This window comes from Rhinatrema bivittatum, chromosome 8 (assembly GCF_901001135.1).
Source record: "Rhinatrema bivittatum chromosome 8, aRhiBiv1.1, whole genome shotgun sequence".
NCBI classification, from domain to species: domain Eukaryota; kingdom Metazoa; phylum Chordata; class Amphibia; order Gymnophiona; family Rhinatrematidae; genus Rhinatrema; species Rhinatrema bivittatum.
In genome coordinates this window covers 8095340-8118657 of record NC_042622.1, presented here as the reverse complement: position 1 = coordinate 8118657, position 23318 = coordinate 8095340, and the positions used below count along the sequence as shown (strand labels likewise).

Sequence of the window (23318 nt, the reverse complement as noted above, 5' to 3'; positions counted from 1 at the left end):
CCTCTGGCGTTAGGGGCTCGGGTTATCCTCTGGGGTTAGGGCTCAGGTTATCCTCTGGCGTTAGGGGCTCAGAGTATCCTCTGGCGTTAGGGGCTCAGAGTATCCTCTGGCGTTAGGGGCTCGGGTTATCCTCTGGCGTTAGGGGCTCGGGTTATCCTCTGGCGTTAGGAGCTCGGGTTATCCTCTGGCGTTAGGAGCTCGGGTTATCCTCTGGCGTTAGGGGCTCGGGTTATCCTCTGGCGTTAGGGACTCGGGGTATCCTCTGGCGTTAGGGGCTCAGGTTATCCTCTGGTGTTAGGGGTCGGGTTATCCTCTGGCGTTAGGGGCTCAGGTTATCCTCTGGCGTTAGGGGCTCGGGTTATCCTCTGGCGTTAGGGGCTCAGGTTATCCTCTGGTGTTAGGGACTCGGGGTATCCTCTGGCGTTAGGGGCTCGGGTTATCCTCTGGCGTTAGGAGTCGGGTTATCCTCTGGCGTTAGGGGCTCAGAGTATCCTCTGGCGTTAGGGGCTCAGAGTATCCTCTGGCGTTAGGGGCTCAGGTTATCCTCTGGCGTTAGGGGCTCGGGTTATCCTCTGGCGTTAGGGGCTCAGGTTATCCTCTGGTGTTAGGGACTCGGGGTATCCTCTGGCGTTAGGGGCTCGGGTTATCCTCTGGCGTTAGGGGTCGGGTTATCCTCTGGTGTTAGGGGCTCGGGTTATCCTCTGGCGTTAGGGGCTCGGGTTATCCTCTGGCGTTAGGGGCTCAGAGTATCCTCTGGCGTTAGGGGCTCAGGTTATCCTCTGGCGTTAGGGACTCAGAGTATCCTCTGGTGTTAGGGGCTCAGGTTATCCTCTGGCGTTAGGGACTCAGAGTATCCTCTGGCGTTAGGGGCTCAGGTTATCCTCTGGCGTTAGGGGTCGGGTTATCCTCTGGCGTTAGGGACTCAGAGTATCCTCTGGTGTTAGGGGCTCAGGTTATCCTCTGGCGTTAGGGACTCAGAGTATCCTCTGGTGTTAGGGGCTCAGGTTATCCTCTGGCGTTAGGGACTCGGGGTATCCTCTGGCGTTAGGGGCTCGGGTTATCCTCTGGCGTTAGGGGCTCGGGTTATCCTCTGGCGTTAGGGACTCAGAGTATCCTCTGGCGTTAGGGGCTCAGGTTATCCTCTGGCGTTAGGGACTCAGAGTATCCTCTGGCGTTAGGGGCTCAGGTTATCCTCTGGCGTTAGGGACTCAGGCTATCTTTTGGAATTAGAGTGTGCCATCCTGCATGCTTGCTGGCAGGAGGCCCCAATGTAATGATGAGGTTACTTTTTCCTCTCTCTGTCCCACTGTAGCATTTCCTCAGCAGGTGCACTGCTCCCTGAATTGTGGTCTTGGGGGATTTTTGTTGTTTGCTTTGTTTATTTTTCTATTTGCAAAGTGCAGCTTTTTCCTGGATAGGGAGCGACTGAGACAGGTTCTCAGGACTCTGCCGCATTGCGCCATCGCTGTGACATCGGCAAGCACCTGGCAGGGCCTACAGGAATGGATTTAAGATCTCAGCTGGAAGACGGAAGAGGGGGCTTTGTTTGTTTTCCTCTTATTGCCTGTTGTGTTACATCCTTTTTTTCAAAAAAAGCAAGGTTGGAGATTTCCTCTCTAACAAACAAATACCAGAGCAGGGTAAGGACAGAAACAGGAAGGAACACAGCAGGGAGCAGCAAGAGACACAGTTCTGGGATGGGCTGGAGCAGCAGAATCAGGGTCTCCAGCAGGGGTCGGCAGCTCTGGTCCTGGCTTTCGGGAGATGTGGGAGAGATTTGCACGCAGTGGAGGCAGTGCATGCAGATTCCTTGTGGATGCCCTGAAAAGCAGGCCTGGCGCACTGCAGTTGCCTTTCTCTGGACTCAGCGATCCCCTAGATTAGGAGACTGGGCAGAGAAGAATCATCTTTCTACGGCTCCAGGGCAGGCTCAGGGTTTTTAACCCAAGGAAAGAAAGACAGAAGAAGCCAGGGAAGAGCAAAAAAGGAGCCCGTGCCATGAGCAGAATAGCAGGCAGCCTCTCCCGAGCCCCTTCCTCTGCCAGCGCCTCGCCGTCCCGTCACAGCAAAGAAAGCGCCAAGCCTGAGGGGATTTTCAAAGCATTCGTACTGGAGCTGCACTCAGGAATAATGAGAGGGGGCCCAGGACTGTTACAGAGCCAGCGAGTTCTCCACTTCCCAGTGCAGTGTGGGACTTATAGTCTGATCCCACCCATTGACGTCAGCACTGCAGGTCCCAGAATGCATCAGGATGGGGATGCACTGGCATGAGATCTCCCTCCTGAAACTGGGCTAAGAGACGGCAGCTCAGAGTTAATGTGGACACTGCCTCCAACCTTGCTGGGGAGGGCGGGTCCCAGACCAGGGGACCCTGCATTAGGTAACATTTTGCACCGGCCACAGTGATTACGACAGGTTGTGAGGGCTGAAGGTGATTTCTGAGAATTGTGACTGTAAGGAGTCGGCCACAGAGTACACGTGGAGATGTTTCACTCCACGGACCTTTTACAGTTTTACCAGCAGATGTAGAAAAGAATTTGTACATTACAGGAGTTCTACAAAAATAAGAATAATAATGAAGCATTTGCTTACTGGAGCATTAAATTATCCCAGCTGGGCTGGTAATAAAGAGATAATCTTTAATAAGCACTGAAGTATTGGTGGTGAAAGGTCACATCTAGAATCCGTTAATTGCTTAAGGACCCCTGTAAGTCAGTGGGAAGAGCCCGTGGGTTTCCTGTGTCTGGGGGCAGAACACATAAATAACGCAGGCTGACTTCCCTGTGTGCAGAGTATGCAGAATGGTTTCCCTATGCTGGCGCTGGAGCTTGCCTGTCTTACTAATGTTGCTTTAGGGAGCCTTCTGTAAGATCTGTGGGCCCTTGCTGCTGTGGCGAGGTTGGCTCAACCTACGGGGAAAGGCCTTGTAGGCTCTGGCGGAGCCACGCAGGGAAGAGACAGACTGGGAGCTTCACCTATTCCAACCCCTTTCCCCTGGGGTTTTAGGGGGCCAGCAGGTCAAAGGTGAGAGTCTCTGTGGCTATAGGGAAGGCGTTGATCCAGGGTCAGAGGCAGGTGAGACTGGTCAAGGTCCAGGCAAGAGTCAAATCCAGCAGTCATACGAAGGACAGGCGAGGAGACGAGGTAAAGCTGGGGACCGCAGGAAGGAAGCAGCACCAGCACTGCACGGCCAGCGTAGGAGACCCGTTGCTGAGGCACTGGAGCACAGTCTGAGGAGCCTTTATATAGTAAGGGCTGAATGACGTCATCGAGGGGCCCCCCCCCGACGAGGGCCCTTTAAAGGGAGGAGCTGTGTGCGTGCACCTATGGATGCCTGGGGCAGGAGCAGGCTGGTGGCGTGAGAGGCCACGCTCGGCGGCGCTGGGAAGTCAGCATTGGTGGCGTCAGGGTGACGAGCCGCGCTCCTAACACCTTGTTACCATCACCCAGACCAACAACACAAACCAGGGCGGCAGCCGGCTGTGCGTCGTCTTTCCACACTTCAGGGATGTACAGACAATGCGTCCTTCTGGCAGGAAGATCTATGGATTTAGTGCCGATGCTTTCAATGTTCTCGCTGCCAGCTCCTCCATCCAGTGGGGGCGCCGCTTGTTCAGGGGTTCTTCTACCATTACTGGGATAGCAAGATCTGTATCACCCCAGAGCATACCCTCGGTGCTGAGTTTGCCTGGGTAACCCTCTTGATCTCTGTAGCGGCTGTGCTGGGCAGAACTAGTCCTGTACAGCTCCTCTTCATGACAATGTTTGAAATTCCCCTCTTTGCTGTCAACGAATAGTTCAATGAATTCTTCCAGGTCGCTGATGGCGGAGGGGCCATTTCTATCCACGTTTGCTTGCTATTTTGGTCTGAGCGTCCTACAAGTTCTGTATTGACCAGGACTTAGCATCCCAAGGCGGTCAGCTACTCCCAGTCTGACCTTTTATCTCTGATAGGTACCCTCTTCCTCTGGATCTTTTGGCCAAGTTTCAACTTGGTACTTGCACATCCTGGAGCTGAGCTGCACCAGGCTGCCCTGCACACTTTCACTGGCCCAAGCGCCTGTACATTAACTGCGTTTGCCATGTCCAGTCTGATGGATAAAAAGGGCACTGACAGAATGCAACCCTGGCGGGTGGGGTGGCAGTCGGGGTTGCGGCTGACATGATGATCAACCTGCTTGGAGTTTGTGATAGGGAGTGTGCTGGTGCCTTGGGCATGCATCTTTGCTTTCCATTACCCGACTCCTTTCCTGGCTAAAAAGCTGAAAATTCAGGACCAGTGTGGCATTCATAATCTGCAAGGCCCGTCAGGGATTACTGGGACAGACCTTTCTGTACACTTTCCCGGTGCTGGCCGAAATTAACTCCTGCCTTTGGCCGGGCGTTAATTTCTGAGAGTAAAATGTGCAGCTTGGCTGCACAATTTGGGGCAGATTTTTTAAAAAGTACGCGTTTGCGCACCCGGCGCAAACAAGAGTACGCCGGATTTTAATAGATAACTGCGTAGCCGCGCGTATCTTTTAAAATCCGGGGTCGGCGCGCGCAAGGCTGCGCAAAATTGGCAGCCTGCGCGTGCTGAGCCGCGCAGCCTGCCTCCGTTCCCGAAATCGGAGCAGCCTCGGAGGGAACTTTCTTTCCAGCGCCCCCCACCTTCCCTTTCCTTCCCCTAACTAACCCACCCCCCGGTCCCACTCCCCCCCCCCCCCCCCACCTTTATTGCAAAAGTTACGCCTGCCCGAGGCAGATGTACAGAAAAGCAGAAAAAACTGCTTTTCTGTACACCCTCTGACTTAATATCATAGCGATATTAAGTCGGAGGCCCCAAAAATAAAAAAAAATGTAAAAAAAAAAATGTTAAATCTGCCCGCGGGTTGGAAGACGGACGCTCAATTTTGCCAGCGTCCGTTTTCCGAACCCGTGGCTGTCAGCGTGTTCAAGAACTGATGCCGGTAAAATTGAGCATTGGCTGTCAAACCCGCTGACAGCCGTTGCTTCTGTCGAAAAGGAGGCGCTAGGGACGCGCTAGGGTCCCTAGAGCCTTTTACCGTGGGCCCTAATTTGCATATCTTTACTGAATCACGCGCCCGGGAGAGAGGCCTGGGCGCTCGTCGGGAGAGCGGGTTGGAAGACGGTCACTCAATTTTGCCGGCGTCCATTACACGGGCCGCTTTAAATTTTTTTTTTTATTATTTTGGAACCTCCGACTTAATATTGCTCTGATATTAAGTCGGCGGGTTACAGAAAGCAGTTTTTTCTGCTTTTCTATACACTTCCCCGGTGCCGGCCGAAATTAAATATTTTACTTTCTGTATCGCATGGGAATAACATCAACGTGCATTTGCATGTTGCGGGCGCTATTAGTTTCCGGGGGGTTGGACGCGCGTTTTCAATAGCGCGTTGAAAACGCGCGTCCAAACCCGGAGCGCACTATACTGTATCGGCCCGTTAGTCGGATAAATTATCTTCCTAATTTAACTGCAAGCTAGAATACCCCGTGGCAACTTATTTCATTAACTGATACGTAACTAGAGCTTTAAAACGCGGTTATTCAGGGCAGCTTGCAAGCACGGGACTGGAACTCTTTACGGGGAGCGGCCTCTCGTGCTATGTATGAGCCTGCGGGTCACTCCAGTGCTGGTGGGGGAGCCCAGGTGCCTCGTGGCTGCGAGCGCGAGAAGGCTGAGGTCCCTGCGCGCGGCAGAAATAAAGCAGGCAGGGGGGGGGGGGGGGGGGGAGGAGGGTGCAGAGCGATGTGAAGCCCGCGCACGTGGCCGGGGAGGGGCACCCGGCGCCGTACAAGGGAAGGCCCAGGGGGGTCCTCGCGGAGGACAGCGATGATGTCAGCGAGAGGGTGGCCACGGTCCTGCCTGAAGGCACTTTTTAAGCTCACGCTAGATAAAGTCAGCGCTTTAAGAAGTTAAAAATCTGGCGATTCGGGTGGCAACCAGGGCAGAGGCTGCCACGTGAGCTCGGTAAAGCCAGGACTCCTCATGGCGCACCTGGCACCAGCTCTTCCCAGAGATGCACAGTGGTGGTTGTTTTTTTTTTTTAACGCTTTTAATTTCTTTCTTATTAATAAAAGTGGACGCAGGGGCGACGTGAATGAGCTGGGGATGCACCGCGGCTCTCGTTAGTGGTGATTTATTTTCATTGATTTCCGTGTGGGGGGCGGGGGTTCCCTTTCCGATTGAAATGAATGGGGCGAGGCGCTTAAACGAGATCCGTGAGCAGAGATTCCGCCACCGTCACCGCGGAGATGCCATGGCGACTCCATGGCAACGGGACGCTTGCCCGGGGATGAGAAGCCTGCAGGCTCGTGCGACCTCCTTTGCTTGCATCAAAGCCCAGTAAGGGTGTCCAAATTATCCCTCACTTTAGAAATCTCCTAAATTCCCCTTTCGTCCTACTTTAGCTGCCCAAGAGTACTTTTTATTGAAATGCGGAGGTACTAAATAATACATTTACCCAGGTCAGGTACTATTTTGTATGACGTGGATAGGATGATGACATCACTAAGGAGAAAAGCAGCTTGAGGTGAGAGGGCGGGAGCCGGGGGGGGGGGGGGAGAGGCTTCGCTGCTGGAGCGCCCACTTACTGGGAGAAACTAATTACTCAGGATTGCTTGAGAATGAGAGAGAGAGAGTGTGCGGGTGCGCATGCAAAAATTAGTATTTGACTCAATAAAGTTTAAAGGCAAGTTAAACATTAAAATAAAGCTGAACCGTGGAATTCTCAGCTTAGCTAGCTGACCCATACTGGGTCAGACCAAGGGTCCATCAAGCCCAGCATCCTGTTTCCAACAGTGGCCAAACCAGGCCACAAGAACCTGGCAAGTACCCAAACACCAAGAAGATCCCATGCTACTGATGCAATTAATAGCAGTGGCTATTCCCTAAGTAAACTTGATTAATAGCAGGTAATGGACTTCTCCTCCAAGAACTTATCCAAACCTTTTATTGAACCCAGCAACACTAACTGCACTAACCACATCCTCTGGCAACAAATTCCAGAGCTTTTTTTGTGCGCTGAGTGAAAAATAATTTTCTCCGATTAGTCTTAAATGTGCCCCATGCTAACTTCATGCAGTGCCCCCTGATCCTTCTGTTAACTGAAAGTGTAAATAACTGAGTCACATCTACTCGTTAAGACCTCTCATGATTTTAAACATCTCTATCATATCCCCCCTCAGTCGTCTCTTCTCCAAGCTGAAAAGTCCTAACCTCTTTAGTCTTTCCTCATAGGAGAGTTGTTCCATTCCCCTTATCATTTTGGTAACCCTTCTCTGTACCTTCTCCATCGCAATTATATCTTTTTTGAGATGCGGCGACAAGAATTGTACACAGTATTCAAGGTGCGGTCTCAACATGGAGCGATACAGAGGCATTATGACATTTTCCGTTTTATTCACCATTCCCTTTCTAATAATTCCTAACATTCTGTTTGCTTTTTTGACTGCTGCAGCACACTGTACCGACGATTTTAAAGTATTATCCACAATGACACCTAGATCTCTTTCATGGGTGGTAGCTCCTAATATGGAACCTAACATCATGTAACTACAGCAAGGGTTATTTTTCCCTATATGCAACACCTTTCACTTGTCCACATTAAATTTCATCTGCCATTTGGATGCCCAATCTTCCAAGGTCCTCCTGCAAAGTATCACAATCCGCTTGTGATTTAACTAATCTGAATAATTTTGTATCATCCGCAAATTTGATAACCTCGCTCGTCGTATTCCTTTCCAGATCATTTATAAATATATTGAAAAGCACCGGTCCCAATACAAATCCCTGAGGTACTCCACTGTTTACCCTTTTCCACTGAGAAAATTGACCATTTAATCCTACTCTCTGTTTCCTGTCTTTTAAGCAGTTTGTAATCCATGAAAAGACATCGCTACCTTATATTTGCAACTTCCTTGCACAAAGTGTTCAGTGTTGTCTCTCCTGCAGGGCTCCCACTTTCTCCTCCCATTACCTACCAGCGCATCACCACACGGTGTCTCTTCACTGGGGAGGGATGGGAACCCCGCCAGGGCATCACCACACGGGGGTCTCTTCACTGGGGAGGGATGGGAACCCCGCCAGCGCATCACCACACGGGGTCTCTTCACTGGGGTGGGATGGGAACCCCGCCAGCGCATCACCACACGGGGGTCTCTTCAATGGGGAGGGATGGGAACCCCGCCAGCGCATCACCACACGGGGTCTCTTCACTGGGGAGGGATGGGAACCCCGCCAGCGCATCACCACACGGGGTCTCTTCACTGGGGTGGGATGGGAACCCCGCCAGCGCATCACCACACGGGGTCTCTTCACTGGGGTGGGATGGGAACCCCGCCAGCGCATCCCCACACGGGGGTCTCTTCACTGGGGAGGGATGGGAACCCCGCCAGCGCATCACCACACGGGGGTCTCTTCAATGGGGAGGGATGGGAACCCCGCCAGCGCATCACCACACGGGGTCTCTTCACTGGGGAGGGATGGGAACCCCGCCAGCGCATCCCCACATGGGGTCTCTTCACTGGGGAGGGATGGGAACCCCGCCAGCGCATCACCACACGGGGGTCTCTTCAATGGGGAGGGATGGGAACCCCGCCAGCGCATCACCACACGGGGTCTCTTCACTGGGGAGGGATGGGAACCCCGCCAGCGCATCACCACACGGGGTCTCTTCACTGGGGTGGGATGGGAACCCCGCCAGCGCATCCCCACACGGGGGTCTCTTCAATGGGGAGGGATGGGAACCCCGCCAGCGCATCACCACACGGGATCTCTTCACTGGGGAGGGATGGGAACCCCGCCAGCGCATCACCACACGGGGTCTCTTCACTGGGGTGGGATGGGAACCCCGCCAGCGCATCCCCACACGGGGGTCTCTTCAATGGGGAGGGATGGGAACCCCGCCAGCGCATCACCACACGGGGGTCTCTTCAATGGGGAGGGATGGGAACCCCGCCAGCGCATCACCACACGGGGTCTCTTCACTGGGGAGGGATGGGAACCCCGCCAGCGCATCACCACACGGGGTCTCTTCACTGGGGAGGGATGGGAACCCCGCCAGCGCATCCCCACACGGGGGTCTCTTCAATGGGGAGGGATGGGAACCCCGCCAGCGCATCACCACACGGGATCTCTTCACTGGGGTGGGATGGGAACCCCGCCAGCGCATCACCATAGGGCGCCGCCATGTAAGGCCAGTGCTAACTTTTCTGCATCCCTGTGCAAACAATTACTGGGCTGGCCCCTCCTCATTCTGCTTTTTTTTGTTTACATTTAATTTGTATTCTTTTATGAATCAGGGTCAGTGCAAGGGTATTAGGCACCCTAAGTGAATCTTACAGCTTTGTGCCCAGTCTTGCCCCTACCATGGCCCTCTCCACACACAATTTCAAATTGTGCATTTGTAATAAAAGTTTTTACATGAAAAAACACAGTCAAAGTACAGTCTTTTGAAGTAAACATATCACAACAGCATGTGTATTATATTTACATGCACAGCTGTGGTGTCAACCAGAAAACCCTGCATAAAAGCCCAAAAGACCTTGTAACACATATGGTAGGACTATTGTAATGCATGTTGAGGGCTTGGTCCTCAGAAAGCAAAAAGCAAACTAAATTACATTTACAATATAATAAACCTACCAGTCCCACACAGCACCAACCGCCAGCACTCAAACAGTTGCAACCCTCTGAAAAGGTGACCCTGCATACATTAAACCAGGCCCTAAAACACCAATATACCTCCTACTGGGAAAACAGAACAATCCAAGCTTCTATATATCCCTACATAGACACGACATATTAGCAGAATACATAACCTCAATCACACATGCAGAACACAGTCAGACCCTCAGCAAATACAGAATAAAGTGATCATAAAGTAGTCATACAAACATGCAGGCAAAAACTGAACTGTAAATCGTAACAGGCCAGACTATTATGCAGTGCAACAATGGAAAAACAGAAATATTACAAATCTTCATAAAACATCAAACAATAAAATCAGGAAATATAAATCAATAGAAGTAAAACCATCCTAATGAAAAGAATATTTCAAAACAGCTGACAAAAAGAATAACATCCAATAATATAAAACTCATATACATTTTTCAAAGACTAATAAAATATTTCAAAACAGCAGTCACATACATCACCCAAAACTTAAAACTTAAAAGAAAGATAAAACCCCTGCTGTCCATACCTGAGATCTTTTGACTTCCAGATGTCCTGAGATTGTTGTGGATTAGCAGGGGAGAGGAGAGGAATTGTTACTCACAGTCTTCTCCTCTCTCTTATATATACACACATGCTAAATCACAGAACATGATCTCTCACACACACATACACACACACACATATGCTCTCTCAGACACACAGACATGCTCTCACACACACAGAGACAGATGTGCTCTCACACACACAGACATGCTCACACACATACAGAGACAGATATGCTCACACACACACAGACATGCTCTCACACACACACACAGACAGATATGCTCTCTCACACACACAGGCATGCTCTCACACACACACAGAGACAGATGTGCTCTCACACACACAGACATGCTCACACACATACAGAGACAGATATGCTCACACACACACAGACATGCTCTCACACACACACACAGACAGATATGCTCTCTCACACACACAGACATGCTCATACAGAGACAGATATGCTCTCTGCTATTAGAGCTCTGTTGTTAAACTGGGAATTAGCAATCTGTTATTAACGGAGTTGTTGGAGATGGCAATCTGTTACTTTTTAGAATAGTTGTGGGTGGATCCTTGGACCAGTGGCAGGTGACCACGCCCTCGGGGGAGATCCCGAGAGGGAGCACTGGTCAGGCTTAGTGTAGAAGATAGACACACCAGTTCTTTTATTAGACAGTATATTAAACCACCAGAGGTGGCAGTAGTGAGCTGGAAGCGCCCGGCTGGGCTGCAGTCCCTCAGGTACTGGGACAGCGATCCCAAGGTGGCTGAGCTGTAGAGAAACTAAGAAAGTGAGTAGGCAAGACATGCAGAGTTCTGGAACAAGTCCTTGATGGTAACACACAATAGTTTCTTGAGGCAGCCCAGGAGATGGTATGCATTAGGCCCTCGAGCAGCAAGTACCTGGACCGAGGGAAAGCTCTGAGAGATAGATGGAAACTGATGTTGTAAGCAGCGATGACTTCTTAGCAGAAGTGGTATTTCAGGAGCTGGTCCGGGATGTGGGCCCTCGAGGAGCGAGTACCTGGACCGAGGGAAAGCTCTGAGAGATAGATGGAAACTGATGTTGTAAGCAGCGATGACTTCTTAGCAGAAGTGGTATTTCAGGAGCTGGTCCGGGATGTGGGCCCTCGAGGAGCGAGTACCTGGACCGAGGGAAAGCTCTGAGAGATAGATGGAAACTGATGTTGTAAGCAGCGATGACTTCTTAGCAGAAGTGGTATTTCAGGAGCTGGTCCGGGACGTGGGCCCTCGAGCGAGTACCAGTTCCTGACTGCGACCTGAAAAGAAAAAGAGAGCGAGGCCCCTGAGGAGCAGGTACCTCTAGTGAAGTCCGAGGAGGCAGAGTAGCTAGGGTTGCGGAGAGCGAATCCCATCCGCAGCGACCTGGAGGAAGCCGGGTAAACCAATCCCTTGCTAACTCGTCTTGTTAGCAAAAACTGAGACCTTAAATATCTGGAGCTGATGACATCATCTCAGAGGGACGCCCCTGAGGCACGCGCCAACGCCGGTATATCAGTCAGGCCACGTGCGCATGCGCGCCCTTAGGCATCTGGTCAACATGGCGGCTTGCAGCGTCGAGTTGGTCCGAGGACGCCGTAGGAGGACGATGTGGAGATGCCGCAGCCGCGATGGACACAACACTCTCTCACACACACAGAAACAGATATGCTCTCTCACACACAGACATGCTCTCACACACACACAGAGACATATATGCTCTCTTACACACACAGACATGCTCACACACACAGAAACAGATATGCTTTCTCACACACCAGACATGCCCCCACACACACAGAAACAGATATGCTTTCTCACACACACAGACATGCTCACACACACAGAGACATATATGCTCTCACACACACAGACATGCTCACACACACAGACAGATATGCTCTCACACACACACAGACATGCTCACACACACACAGACATGCTCACACACACACAGAGATATGCTCTCTCACACACACAGACATGCTCACACACACACAGACAAATATGCTCTCACACACACAGACATGCTCACACACACAAACATATGCTCTCACACACACAGACATGCTCTCACACACATACAGAGACAGATATGCGAAAGCCGGCAGCCACGCACCACTGCGGTGCGCCGGCTGCCGGCTTTCACACCGAATAACTACACGAAACTGGCAGTGATAAGGGTCCTTACCTTTCGCCACCGGCGATGTCTCCGCCGCGTCGGCCCCAGTGCCGCCCCGACTCCTCCTCTTCCGGGGCCGACTCGCCCCGATCCCCCTATCTTTCGTGTGCGAAAGCTATGGAAAATGACCCCCTTAGTTACGGATACTTAATTATCTTTTCTTTTACTTAGCTAGCAGCATCAGTACACTTAGCCACCTGGACACACTGAGTATACATCCAGTAAGTGGAAGGCAACGAGCGTGGGGAAAGGATAGTTTGTTTTTCAGTTGTTAAAGTTAGTGTAGTAAGTACTGCAAAGCTCTCTAACAACAAACCTCAGCTTCGGACCCCTCCATCTAAAGCTTCTCTACTTCTTGGGGTCCTAAAGCCCCATCCCCATCCCCAAGCTTCTGCGTCAAGGGAGACCAAGCTAAATGTGCACCAGCAGAGAAAGACATTAGTTAGTAAAAGAAGAGGAAGTGAAAGAAAGACAAAGAGACAGACATAAAGACAAGGAAATAGAAAGAGTAGGAGTTTACACACAAAACAATACTGACCTGCAGTGAGAATCCTTTAACTCCCTCGAGTCACTGTTAAGAGATAAAGCACATAAAGAATCCGTTCTTAAATAAAACATAGAAAAAGACACATTCACTGAAATACAAGAACACAGTAAGAGAAAACATGGTTACTTATCTGAAAAATGTGCTGTTGTTTATTATATTTTGCTGACTTCTTTCCTGGTAGCCAGTTCTACGATTATCTTTTTGACTATTGAGATATTACACATTTTGAATCTGGATATTACTATTTCCATCTGCCAATTTAATTCTTACCTGAAAAAAAAATAAAAACCTTTACTTATAAAATTCTCTACATTTATTAACCTTGTGTTCATTTTACTTTATTTCATTGTGAGACAATATCTGGTGAACTGTACTGTACCTACTAATTATTTTAAGGAAGCCTGGAAACCTCTTTAGCCTTATACACTCAAGCTACTTATGTGTCCATTTAACCAGTTTGCAATCCACGAAAGGACATCGCCACCTATCCCATGACTTTTTACTTTTCCTAGAAGCCTCTCATGAGGAACTTTGTCAAACGCCTTCTGAAAATCCAAGTATACTACATCTACCGGTTCACCTTTATCCACATGTTTATTAACTCCTTCAAAAAAGTGAAGCAGATTTGTGAGGCAAGACTTGCCCTGGGTAAAGCCATGCTGACTTTGTTCCATTAAACCATGTCTTTCTATATGTTCTGTGATTTTGATGTTTAGAACACTTTTCACTATTTTTCCTGGCACTCAAGTCAGGCTAACCGGTCTGTAGTTTCCCGGATCACCCCTGGAGCCCTTTTAAAATATTGCGGTTACATTGGCCACCCTCCAGTCTTCAGGTACAATGGATGATTTTAATGATAGGTTACAAATTGAGTTCGCTGGGGCAGGACTCATGCCTGCAACTGAATTTAGGTGATAGAGGAGGAAGTCAAGTCACCTTTCTCTCTTGACAGGTGCATGTCTGGAACTGTTTCAGAATCTTTTTTGAATTCATTGCTGGAGGATGTGGTGAAAGATGTTAGTGCAGTTGGGTTTAAAAAAAGGTTTGGACAATATCCTGGAAGAAAATCCATTGCTTGTCCCTAGGATAAGCAGCATGGAATCAATTGACTTTTTGGAATCCTGCCAGGTACTTATTTCCTGGATTGGCCACTGTTGGAAACAGGATGCTGGGCTTGATGGACCCTTGGTCTGACCAGTGTGGCATTTTCTTATGTTCTATATTCAGATAAATAATATAAACACACTAGTCCATCAGACAGCCTTTCTTGCATTGTGATAGTAATCCACTCCCAAATAAAAAAAATATACTTTGAAATGTCTTTATGTGAAGCTAGAAGTCTGACTTGTAAGCCTGGAGAGTCAGAATGCCCAGCCTGAATGAAGAGGTGGATATAATTGGCATCTCCGAGACCTGGTGGAAGGAGGATTACTAACGGGACACTGCGATACCAGGGTACAAATTATATCAACGTAAGCCCACTTGTGCTAGGGTCTGCTTTTCCAGCCCTGGAGAGCCACTAGGCACCACTCAACCAGGGTGGGGGACACTTCTCTGAGGTCCATGGGTTGGGGGCAGTCTCACTTGCAAGACCAACCTGGGCCAAGGATTAACTTCAAAAAACCACAAAGTCCAACCAAAGTTGTGCTCCAAAAGAAAAGAACAGTTTACTTTGAAAATAACCAGTTCAGCGAAAGAAAAACAACACCCAGAGTCCACAGTTCAGTACAGCAGAAAACTGCAGGAATACCAATTCAAAACTCATAAAATCACAGTTCGCCCAAGGTTAGCTCTTCTTTTCTCTAACCTTCCAGGTCCTCTGTGGCCCCAAACAACACACGGTCTCTTCCCTAAGTTCTTTTTTTCCAGGAAGGAGTCCATGAAAACTCCTCCCCTGTACTGAGGGAGATGCACTTGCCCTGGCCCTCCACAGAAGCTCCACACAAGGGACCACGTTTTCTGTGGTCCTGTAGGACTCTATTACATTTCCAGCTTCTTCACTTCTCTCACTTCTCACAGGCTTCCTTGAGGGTTGTGGAAGCACCTGAACTCCTCAACAAAAGTGGCACCATTGAGGGTGATACCTATTACATCTCTCTACTCTCTCAGAGTCTTCCCAACTCCATAACACCAAAATCTTCATGGAAAGCGCATTTTATACGCCCCCCTTAGTATCTACCTACACCCTAATGAGCCAGACCACTCTGTCACTCAGCCTAATGGCCCTCACGCCCGCTTGTCCTCTTAGTGAGCTTCCTTTTGCAGCAAGCACTACATTATACACTATAGAATACCTCTGCACTCCCAGTAACCTACTTGACCAGTAACCATCTAGTGGCCAAGCAGGGGCCACATTGACAGGGCAGATCAAATAGTGGACGGGTGGCACAGAGTCAAGCAGGATATTCTGCAAGAAACAAAATGCACATTGGAATCTTTATGGTGAAGAGATGACAGAGAGGACATGATAGAAGTTTATGAAATCATGATTGGTGTGGAAAGGGTAAATAAAGGATGGTTATTTACCCTTTCAAATAATATTAAAAGAAGGGGACACTCCGTGAAACTAACAACCAGCAGATGGTAGAAAGTACTTTATCATTTGGTGCACTATCAAGCTGTGGAATCTGTTGCCAGAGGACGTAGTCAAGGCATCAAACATAGCGGTGTTTAAAAGAGGTTTGGACAAGGTACTGGAGGGAGTCTATAAAACATTCTTAGCCAGGTAGACTTCTGGAAAACCACTTCTTATCTCTTGGAGTGAGTAAGAAATAGATCTACTTTTTGGGATATACCTGGTACTTGTAACCCGAACCAGCCACTATTGGAAACGGGATGCTGGGTTTGATGGACCGTATTCTGACCCGGCATGGCACATCTTATGTTCTGTTACTTTCTGCCATAATCTGCTATGAGCTCAATATTCAGAGAGTTAGCTGAATAAATGTATCTGATTCTGGATATTCAGCACTGCAGGCATGCCGCTGAATATACCCAGGTATCAGAAAGTTAGCTGGATAAGTTTATCTGCTTTCTGGCAGACCTAAATTTAGCCAGCTATCTTAGCTGTATAATAGTGAATATTGGCATTTATCTGCCTAACTTTGCTGGATAAAAATGATGAGGCAGGTGGCACCTTATAGATTAACCAATTTATTGTAGTACTCCAATTCATGCATCTGAGGAAGTGAGCTCTGTCCTAGAAAACTCATAACTGAATGAATCGATTAGTCTATAAGGTGCCACCCACCTCGTGTCAGATGCATCTGAGGAAGTGAGCTCTGTCCTGGAAATCTCTTACCTGAATGAATCGATTAGTCTATAAGGTGCCACCCACCTCATGTCAGATGCATCTGAGGAAGTGAGCTCTGTCCTGGAAATCTCTTACCTCAATGAATCGATTAGTCTATAAGGTGCCATCCACCTCGTGTCAGATGCATCTGAGGAAGTGGGCTCTGTCCTGGAAATCTCTTACCTCAATGAATCGATTAGTCTATAAGGCGCCATCCACCTCGTGTCAGATGCATCTGAGGAAGTGGGCTCCATCCTAGAAAGTTCATACCTGAATGAATTGATTAGTCTATAAGGCGCCATCCACCTCATGTCAGATGCATCTGAGGAAGTGAGCTCTGTCCTGGAAATCTCTTACCTCAATGAATCGATTAGTCTATAAGATGCCACCCAACTTGTGTCAGATGCATCTGAGGAAGTGGGCTCCGTCCTAGAAAGTTCATACCTGAATGAATCGATTAGTCTATAAGGTGCCACCCACCTCGTGTCAGATGCATCTGAGGAAGTAAGCTCTGTCCTGGAAATCTCTTACCTGAATGAATCGATTAGTCTATAAGGTGCCACCCACCTCATGTCAGATGCATCTGAGGAAGTGAGCTCTGTCCTGGAAATCTCTTACCTGAATGAATTGATTAGTCTATAAGGTGCCATCCACCTTGTGTCAGATGCATCTGAGGAAGTGCGCTCTGTCCTGGAAATCTCTTACCTGAATGAATCGATTAGTCTATAAGGTGCCACCCACCTCATGTCAGATGCATCAGGAAGTGGGCTCTGTCCTAGAAAGTTCATACCTGAATGAACTGATTAGTCTATAAGGTGCCACCCACCTCATGTCAGATGCATCTGAGGAAGTGAGCTCTGTCCTGGAAATCTCTTACCTGAATGAATCGATTAGTCTATAAGGTGCCACCCACCTCATGTCAGATGCATCTGAGGAAGTGCGCTCTGTCCTGGAAATCTCTTACCTGAATGAATCGATTAGTCTATAAGGTGCCACCCACCTCATGTCAGATGTATCAGAAAGTGGGCTCTGTCCTAGAAAGCTCATACCTCAATGAATCGATTAGTCTATAAGGTGCCACCCACCTTGTGTCAGATGCATCTGACGAAGTGGGCTCTGTCCTAGAAAGTTCATACCTGAATGAACTGATTAGTCTATAAGGTGCCACCTGCCTCTTTTCATTTTTGCTTCATCAGACTAACACAGCTATCCCTCTGACGATTTTAGCCAGATAAGTGGCAGTGCTCCAGAAAGCACCACCTCACCCTGACAAAGCCAGATACATTTTTAGCTAGATAAAAACTGATGAGGGCCAGTCAGCATGGTGGGATTTTTAAATTTCGTGGTTTGTGTGGCTAAGTCGGAATTTAACCAGACAGAGGCTCTGAATATTGGCCTCTGTGTTACTGTTGTAAGAGAACATGTTGCAGCCTGAGCTCTTCTTGCAAGAGGCATCCAGACTTGTTCTTTGCTTGCAAGAGAAATCACACAATTTATGTGTCTTTTTGTACTGTTAAGCTCGCTGTATTGTAAATGTAGTTTACTTCTGCCATCTAGTGTTACACATGCAACTGTCCACCCAGAACCTAATGCCTGCATCCTCGACTCCCATTCCTCATGCACAATCTATGTGAGGTATTAGCACAGCCATCGTGAGCACACGTCCGGGAAACGAACACTTTCTTCCAGATTACCCAAGACATTTTGCTTTTTCCTGAGTCTAAGACTGGGGACTATCCAGGGCATCTCTTTTACTACAAATAAAGCAGAAAAAACCACCAGCAAATACATCAGATAATTAAATTCTCCTTCTAGCTCTGATTTAATTCTTAAGAGATGTTAGAGTGTAAAGAGGATCCAACCTCAGACTAGTTTTACTGCTCCCATTGGGGGAGGAGGAATAGCCTAGTGGTTAGAGCAGTGGACTATGAACCAGGAGACCAGGGTACGAGTCCTGCTGTTGCTCCTTGTGACCTTGAGCAAGTCACTTTACCCTCCATTGCCCCAGGTACAAAACTTAGATTGTGAGCCCTCTGGGGATAGGGAAATACCTACAGTACCTGAATGCAAACCGGTGCGATATCTCAATTGAGATCAAAATGTTGGTATATAAAAATAATAAATAAAATAAAAAATTGTTAGGAATTTAAGTAAAATATGGCATAGCTATGATGATTGTCCTCAGAGCCCTGTGCAGGCATCACACACATGGACAGCTGAAGAGTGAATTTTCAGAGCCCCATACAAATGTCTCACTGATACATTCATTCCTGAATACAGCACAGAAAGCTGAAAAATGGATCTTCTGAGCAACTGCACACATGTTATAAAATTTCGTCAAGCCCTAGGGGAGCCCCGATGGCTTTCCGAGGCCGCTCTGAAATTAGAGAGGCCTTGGAGGGAACTTTCCTTCCGCCCCATGCTATAATTACACAATGTTGGGTTCCATATTAGGTGCTACAACCCAAGAAAGAGATCTAGGTGTCATAGTGGATAACACATTGAAATCGTCGGTTCAGTGTGCTGTGGCAGTCAAAAAAGCAAACAGAATGTTGGGAATTATTAGAAAGGGAATGGTGAATAAAAGAAAATTGTCATAATGCCTCTGTATCGCTCCATGGTGAGACCGCACCTTGAATACTGTGTACAATTCTGGTCGCCGCATCTCAAAAAAGATATAATTGTGATGGAGAAGGTACAGAGAAGGGCAACCAAAATGATAAGGGGAATGGAACAACTCCCCTATGAGGAAAGACTAAAGAGGTTAGGACTTTTCAGCTTGGAGAAGAGACGACTGAGGGGGGATATGATAGAGGTGTTTAAGATCATGAGAGGTCTTGAACGAGTAAATGTGAATCGGTTATTTACTCTTTCGGATAATAGAAGGACTAGGGGGCACTCCATGAAGTTAGCATTTATTTATTTATTTGTTTGTTTGTTTATTTATTTATTTAACATTTTTTTATATACCGAGGTTCTGGTAACAATGTTACTAATCACTTCGGTTTACATATAACATTGGGATGACTTAACATATGAGTCTTACATAGAACAGGAAAATGAACTTGGAGAAAATTGAATTAAATAACACATAATAAGACAACAAATAAATAACAGCAATCTTATAGACAGGCGATTAGAATGAATCAATCGAGTATCTAGTATTTGAAACTTGACAAGATGGATTTGCAATTAATTCTAGTATTATTGAATAAAGTGGTATGAAATGAAATTGTCCAGGAGGGAGAGTATTGTGAAAATCAACTCAGGCGTAGGCTTGAGTGAAAAGCCAAGTTTTAAGTCTTTTTTTGAATGTGATGGGACATTGTTCAAGTCTAAGATCTGATGGTAGAGAGTTCCAGTGGATAGGACCTGCTGTGGATAGGGCTCTTTTGTTTGACGAAATTTTGAGTGGAGGGGTTTTTAGAGAGCCTTTTTGCGCTGATCTCAATGAACGGGAGGATGAGTGTAGCTGGAATGGGATCCTGAGGTCGAGGTGTGTAGCTTTGTAAATAGATTTATGGATGGATGAGAGGGTTTTGTAGAGGATCCTATATTTTATAGGGAGCCAATGGAGATTCTTTAAGATTGGGGTTATGTGGTCCCTTTTTTTTGCTTTGGTTAAAATCCTGGCAGTGGCATTTTGGAGCATTTGTAGAGGTTTTAGGGAGACAGCTGGAGCCCAAGTAACAGAGAGTTGCAGTAATCAATTTGGAAAATATGATTGCTTGGCAAGACTGATCTGAAATCCTGGGGGTGTAGTAAGGGTCTGAGTCTTTTTAGAACCTGGAGTTTGAAGCAGCATTCTTTCACGGTGTTACTGATAAAGCTTTTGAAATTCAGATGGTTATCCATAGTGACTCCTAGGTTTCTGACCCGAGGAGATAGAGGAGGTGATGCCAAAGGAAGAGTGTTGGAGAGTTGGTAGTTGCCTTCTTGGGTGATTAGGAGGAATTCAGTTTTGTTGGTGTTGAGAATTAGGCAGAGATCAGCAAGGAGATTTGATATGGAGAGGAAGCATGAATTCCAAAAGTGAAGAGTTTCTTGCAAGGATTTGGTGATAGGAATGAGAATTTGGACATCGTCGGCGTAAAGGTAATGGATTAGATTTAGCTTAGAAAGTAGGTTACAGAGAGGAAGCAAGTAAATGTTAAATAAGGTCGGAGACAATGAGGATCCTTGAGGGATGCCAAGGTTAGAACTGATCGGTTGAGATTCATAGTTGTTGATCTTAACTTTATAGAACCTGTCTTGTAAGAAGGATTTAAACCAATTGAATGCAGTGTTTTTGATATCAATCTCTGCTAGTCGGTCTAAGAGGATCTTGTGGTTTACAGTGTCAAATGCCGCTGATAGATCAAGGAGGATCAGAAGGCAAGGTTGCCCTTTCTCCAGGTTGAAAAGAATGTTGTCGGTTAGTGAAATGAGAAGGGATTCAGTGCTTCGGGATTTGCGGAAGCCAAATTGTGTTGTGGCGAGAATGTTGTTGTCGTCTAAGAATTCGCAGAGTTGATGGTTGACTAATCTTTCCAGGATTTTAGCTATAAAAGAGAGATTGGCTATTGGCCGAAAGTTGGCTGGATTTTCCGGAGAGAGATTTGGCTTTTTTAGAAGGGGTTTTAGGAATAGCGAGTTTGAGTGGGGATGGCACTAAGCCCTGTGTAAGGGAGGCATTGATGATTTGAGCAATAGGCTTTACAATAACTTTGGCACTAGCTATGAGCAGATTAGCAGGAATCGAATCAAGCGGGTGGGATGCAGGTTTAAGTTTTTTAAGAATATTTTCAATCTCTAGAGAGGATGCTGGATCGAAGGCTTCCAGGCTTGAAGTCTGAAGTGGAGTTGATGTTGAGAGAGGTGGTTGGGGGGAAGTATTTTTATGATTCCGGAGTGGTTTCAGTAGGTTGGATATTTTCTCCTTGAAGAAGATTGCAAGTTCCTCGGCTTTGTTTGCAGATTTTTCGTCCGGAATGATGGTAGTGGGTGGTTTAGTGAGGGATGAGACCAGGGAGAAAAGGGCTTTTGGATCATAGATGAAGTGGTGGATTTTTCGAGAGTAGAAATCTTTTTTTTTCTGTAGGATGGCGATCCGGTATTGGTGCATGCTGGTTTTGAAGGCTGAGTTGTTTTCTGAAGTAGGATTTTTTCTAGAGATGTGAATCGTGTCCTCGATCGTCTTAACGATCGATTTCGGCTGGGAGGGGGAGGGAATCGTATTGTTGCCGTTTGGGGGGGTAAAATATCGTGAAAAATCGTGAAAAAATCGAAAAAAACGTAAAATCGCAAAACCGGCACATTAAAACCCCCTAAAACCCACCCCCCACCCTTTAAAATTAAATCCCCACCCTCCCCAACCCCCCCCCAAATGACTTAAATAACCTGCGGGTCCAGTGGCGGTCCGGAACGGCAGCGGTCCGGAACGGGTTCCTGCTACTTGAATCTTGTTGTCTTCAGCCGGCGCCATTTTTCCAAAATGGCGCCGAAAAATGGCGGCGGCCATAGACGAACACGATTGGACGGCAGGAGGTCCTTTCCGGACCCCCGCTGGACTTTTGGCAAGTCTTGTGGGGGGTCAGGAGGCCCCCCCCAAGCTGGCCAAAAGTTCCTGGAGGTCCAGCGGGGGTCAGGGAGCGATTTCCTTCGCCCGCGAATCGTTTTCGTACAGAAAATGGCGCCGGCAGGAGATCGACTGCAGGAGGTCGTTCCAGCGAGGGTTCCGGCGCCTCGCTGAACGACCTCCTGCAGTCGATCTCTGCGGGCGCCATTTTCTGTACGAAAACGATTCGCGGCGGGAAATCGCTCCCTGACCCCGCTGGACCTCCAGGAACTTTGGCCAGCTTGGGGGGGGGCCTCCTGACCCCCACAAGACTTGCCAAAAGTCCAGCGGGGTCCGGAAGGACCTCCTGCCGTCCAATCGTGTTCGTCTATGGCCGCGCATTTTTCGGCGCCATTTTGGAAAATGGCGCCGGCTGAAGACAACAAGATTCAGTAGCAGGAGCCCGTTCCGGACCGCTGCCGTTCCGGACCGCCGCTGGACCGCAGGTTATTTAAGTCATTTGGGGGGGGGTTCGGGAGGGTGGGGGATTTAATTTAAAGGGTCGGGGGTGGGTTTTAGGGGGTTTTAGTGTGCCGGCTCACGATTCTAACGATTTATAACGATAAATCGTTAGAATCTTATTGTATTGTGTTCCATAACGGTTTAAGACGATATTAAAATTATCGGACGATAATTTTAATCGTCCTAAAACGATTCACATCCCTAATTTTTTTCCATATGTGTTCTTTGTTCCTAAGTTCCCACTTTAAATGTTTAAGTTCGGGGTATACCATGGCTTTTTCTTTTCTTTATTAGAGTTGATGGTTTTGGAGATAGAGGGCATGTCTGATCTGCAACTTTTTAGTTATAGAGGACCAGGATGCGAGGGCTGAGTCAGCATCAGATATGTTAATGTGTTTTAGTTCCTCCGATAGATGTAATGAGGGTTTCCTGGTTGCATAGTTTTCTGAATTGAACCGATGTTTTTTTAGTGAGGTAGTAGTGCTTGGGAGGTGAATTGCTAAAGAGGTGTGGATCAACTTGTGATCTGACCATGGGATTGGCAAGCAAACTGCTGGAGCCGAGAGGGATAAACTTGATTAATAAAGATAAGATCTAGGGTATGACCAGCTTTTATGGGAGGTTCGTTTATTAGTGATGGAAGCCCATGGAGGAGAGTGTTGATGAAAATTTCACAGTTGGAGGAACGGGGATTAGCATCTATGTGAAGGTTGAAATCTCCAAGCAATATGGCTGGTGAGTCCGTGTTGATGTGGGTAGCTATATATTCTATTAAAGGAGAAGGATCAGAGTCAAGACGGCCTGGAGGACCATAGATGAGGCCTAATTGTAGTGAGATGATTTGAAGACAGAAAATTCAAGATTAGGAGAGGAGTTAGTTGTAAGAAGGGATAATTCAAGAATTTTTTTATGCACATTTAAAACTAATTGGGAGAAAGTTCTTTTTTACTCAGGGCGCACAATTAAACTCTGGAATATGTTGCCAGAGGATGTGGTTAGTGCAGTTAGTA

General features: G+C 47.7%; 1 pseudogene; it reads left to right on the top strand.

Moving 5' to 3' along the window:
* The first annotated feature begins 3519 nt into the window (after nucleotides 1-3519).
* Nucleotides 3520-23318, top strand: part of LOC115096746 — a 36096-nt pseudogene continuing 16297 nt past the window's right edge.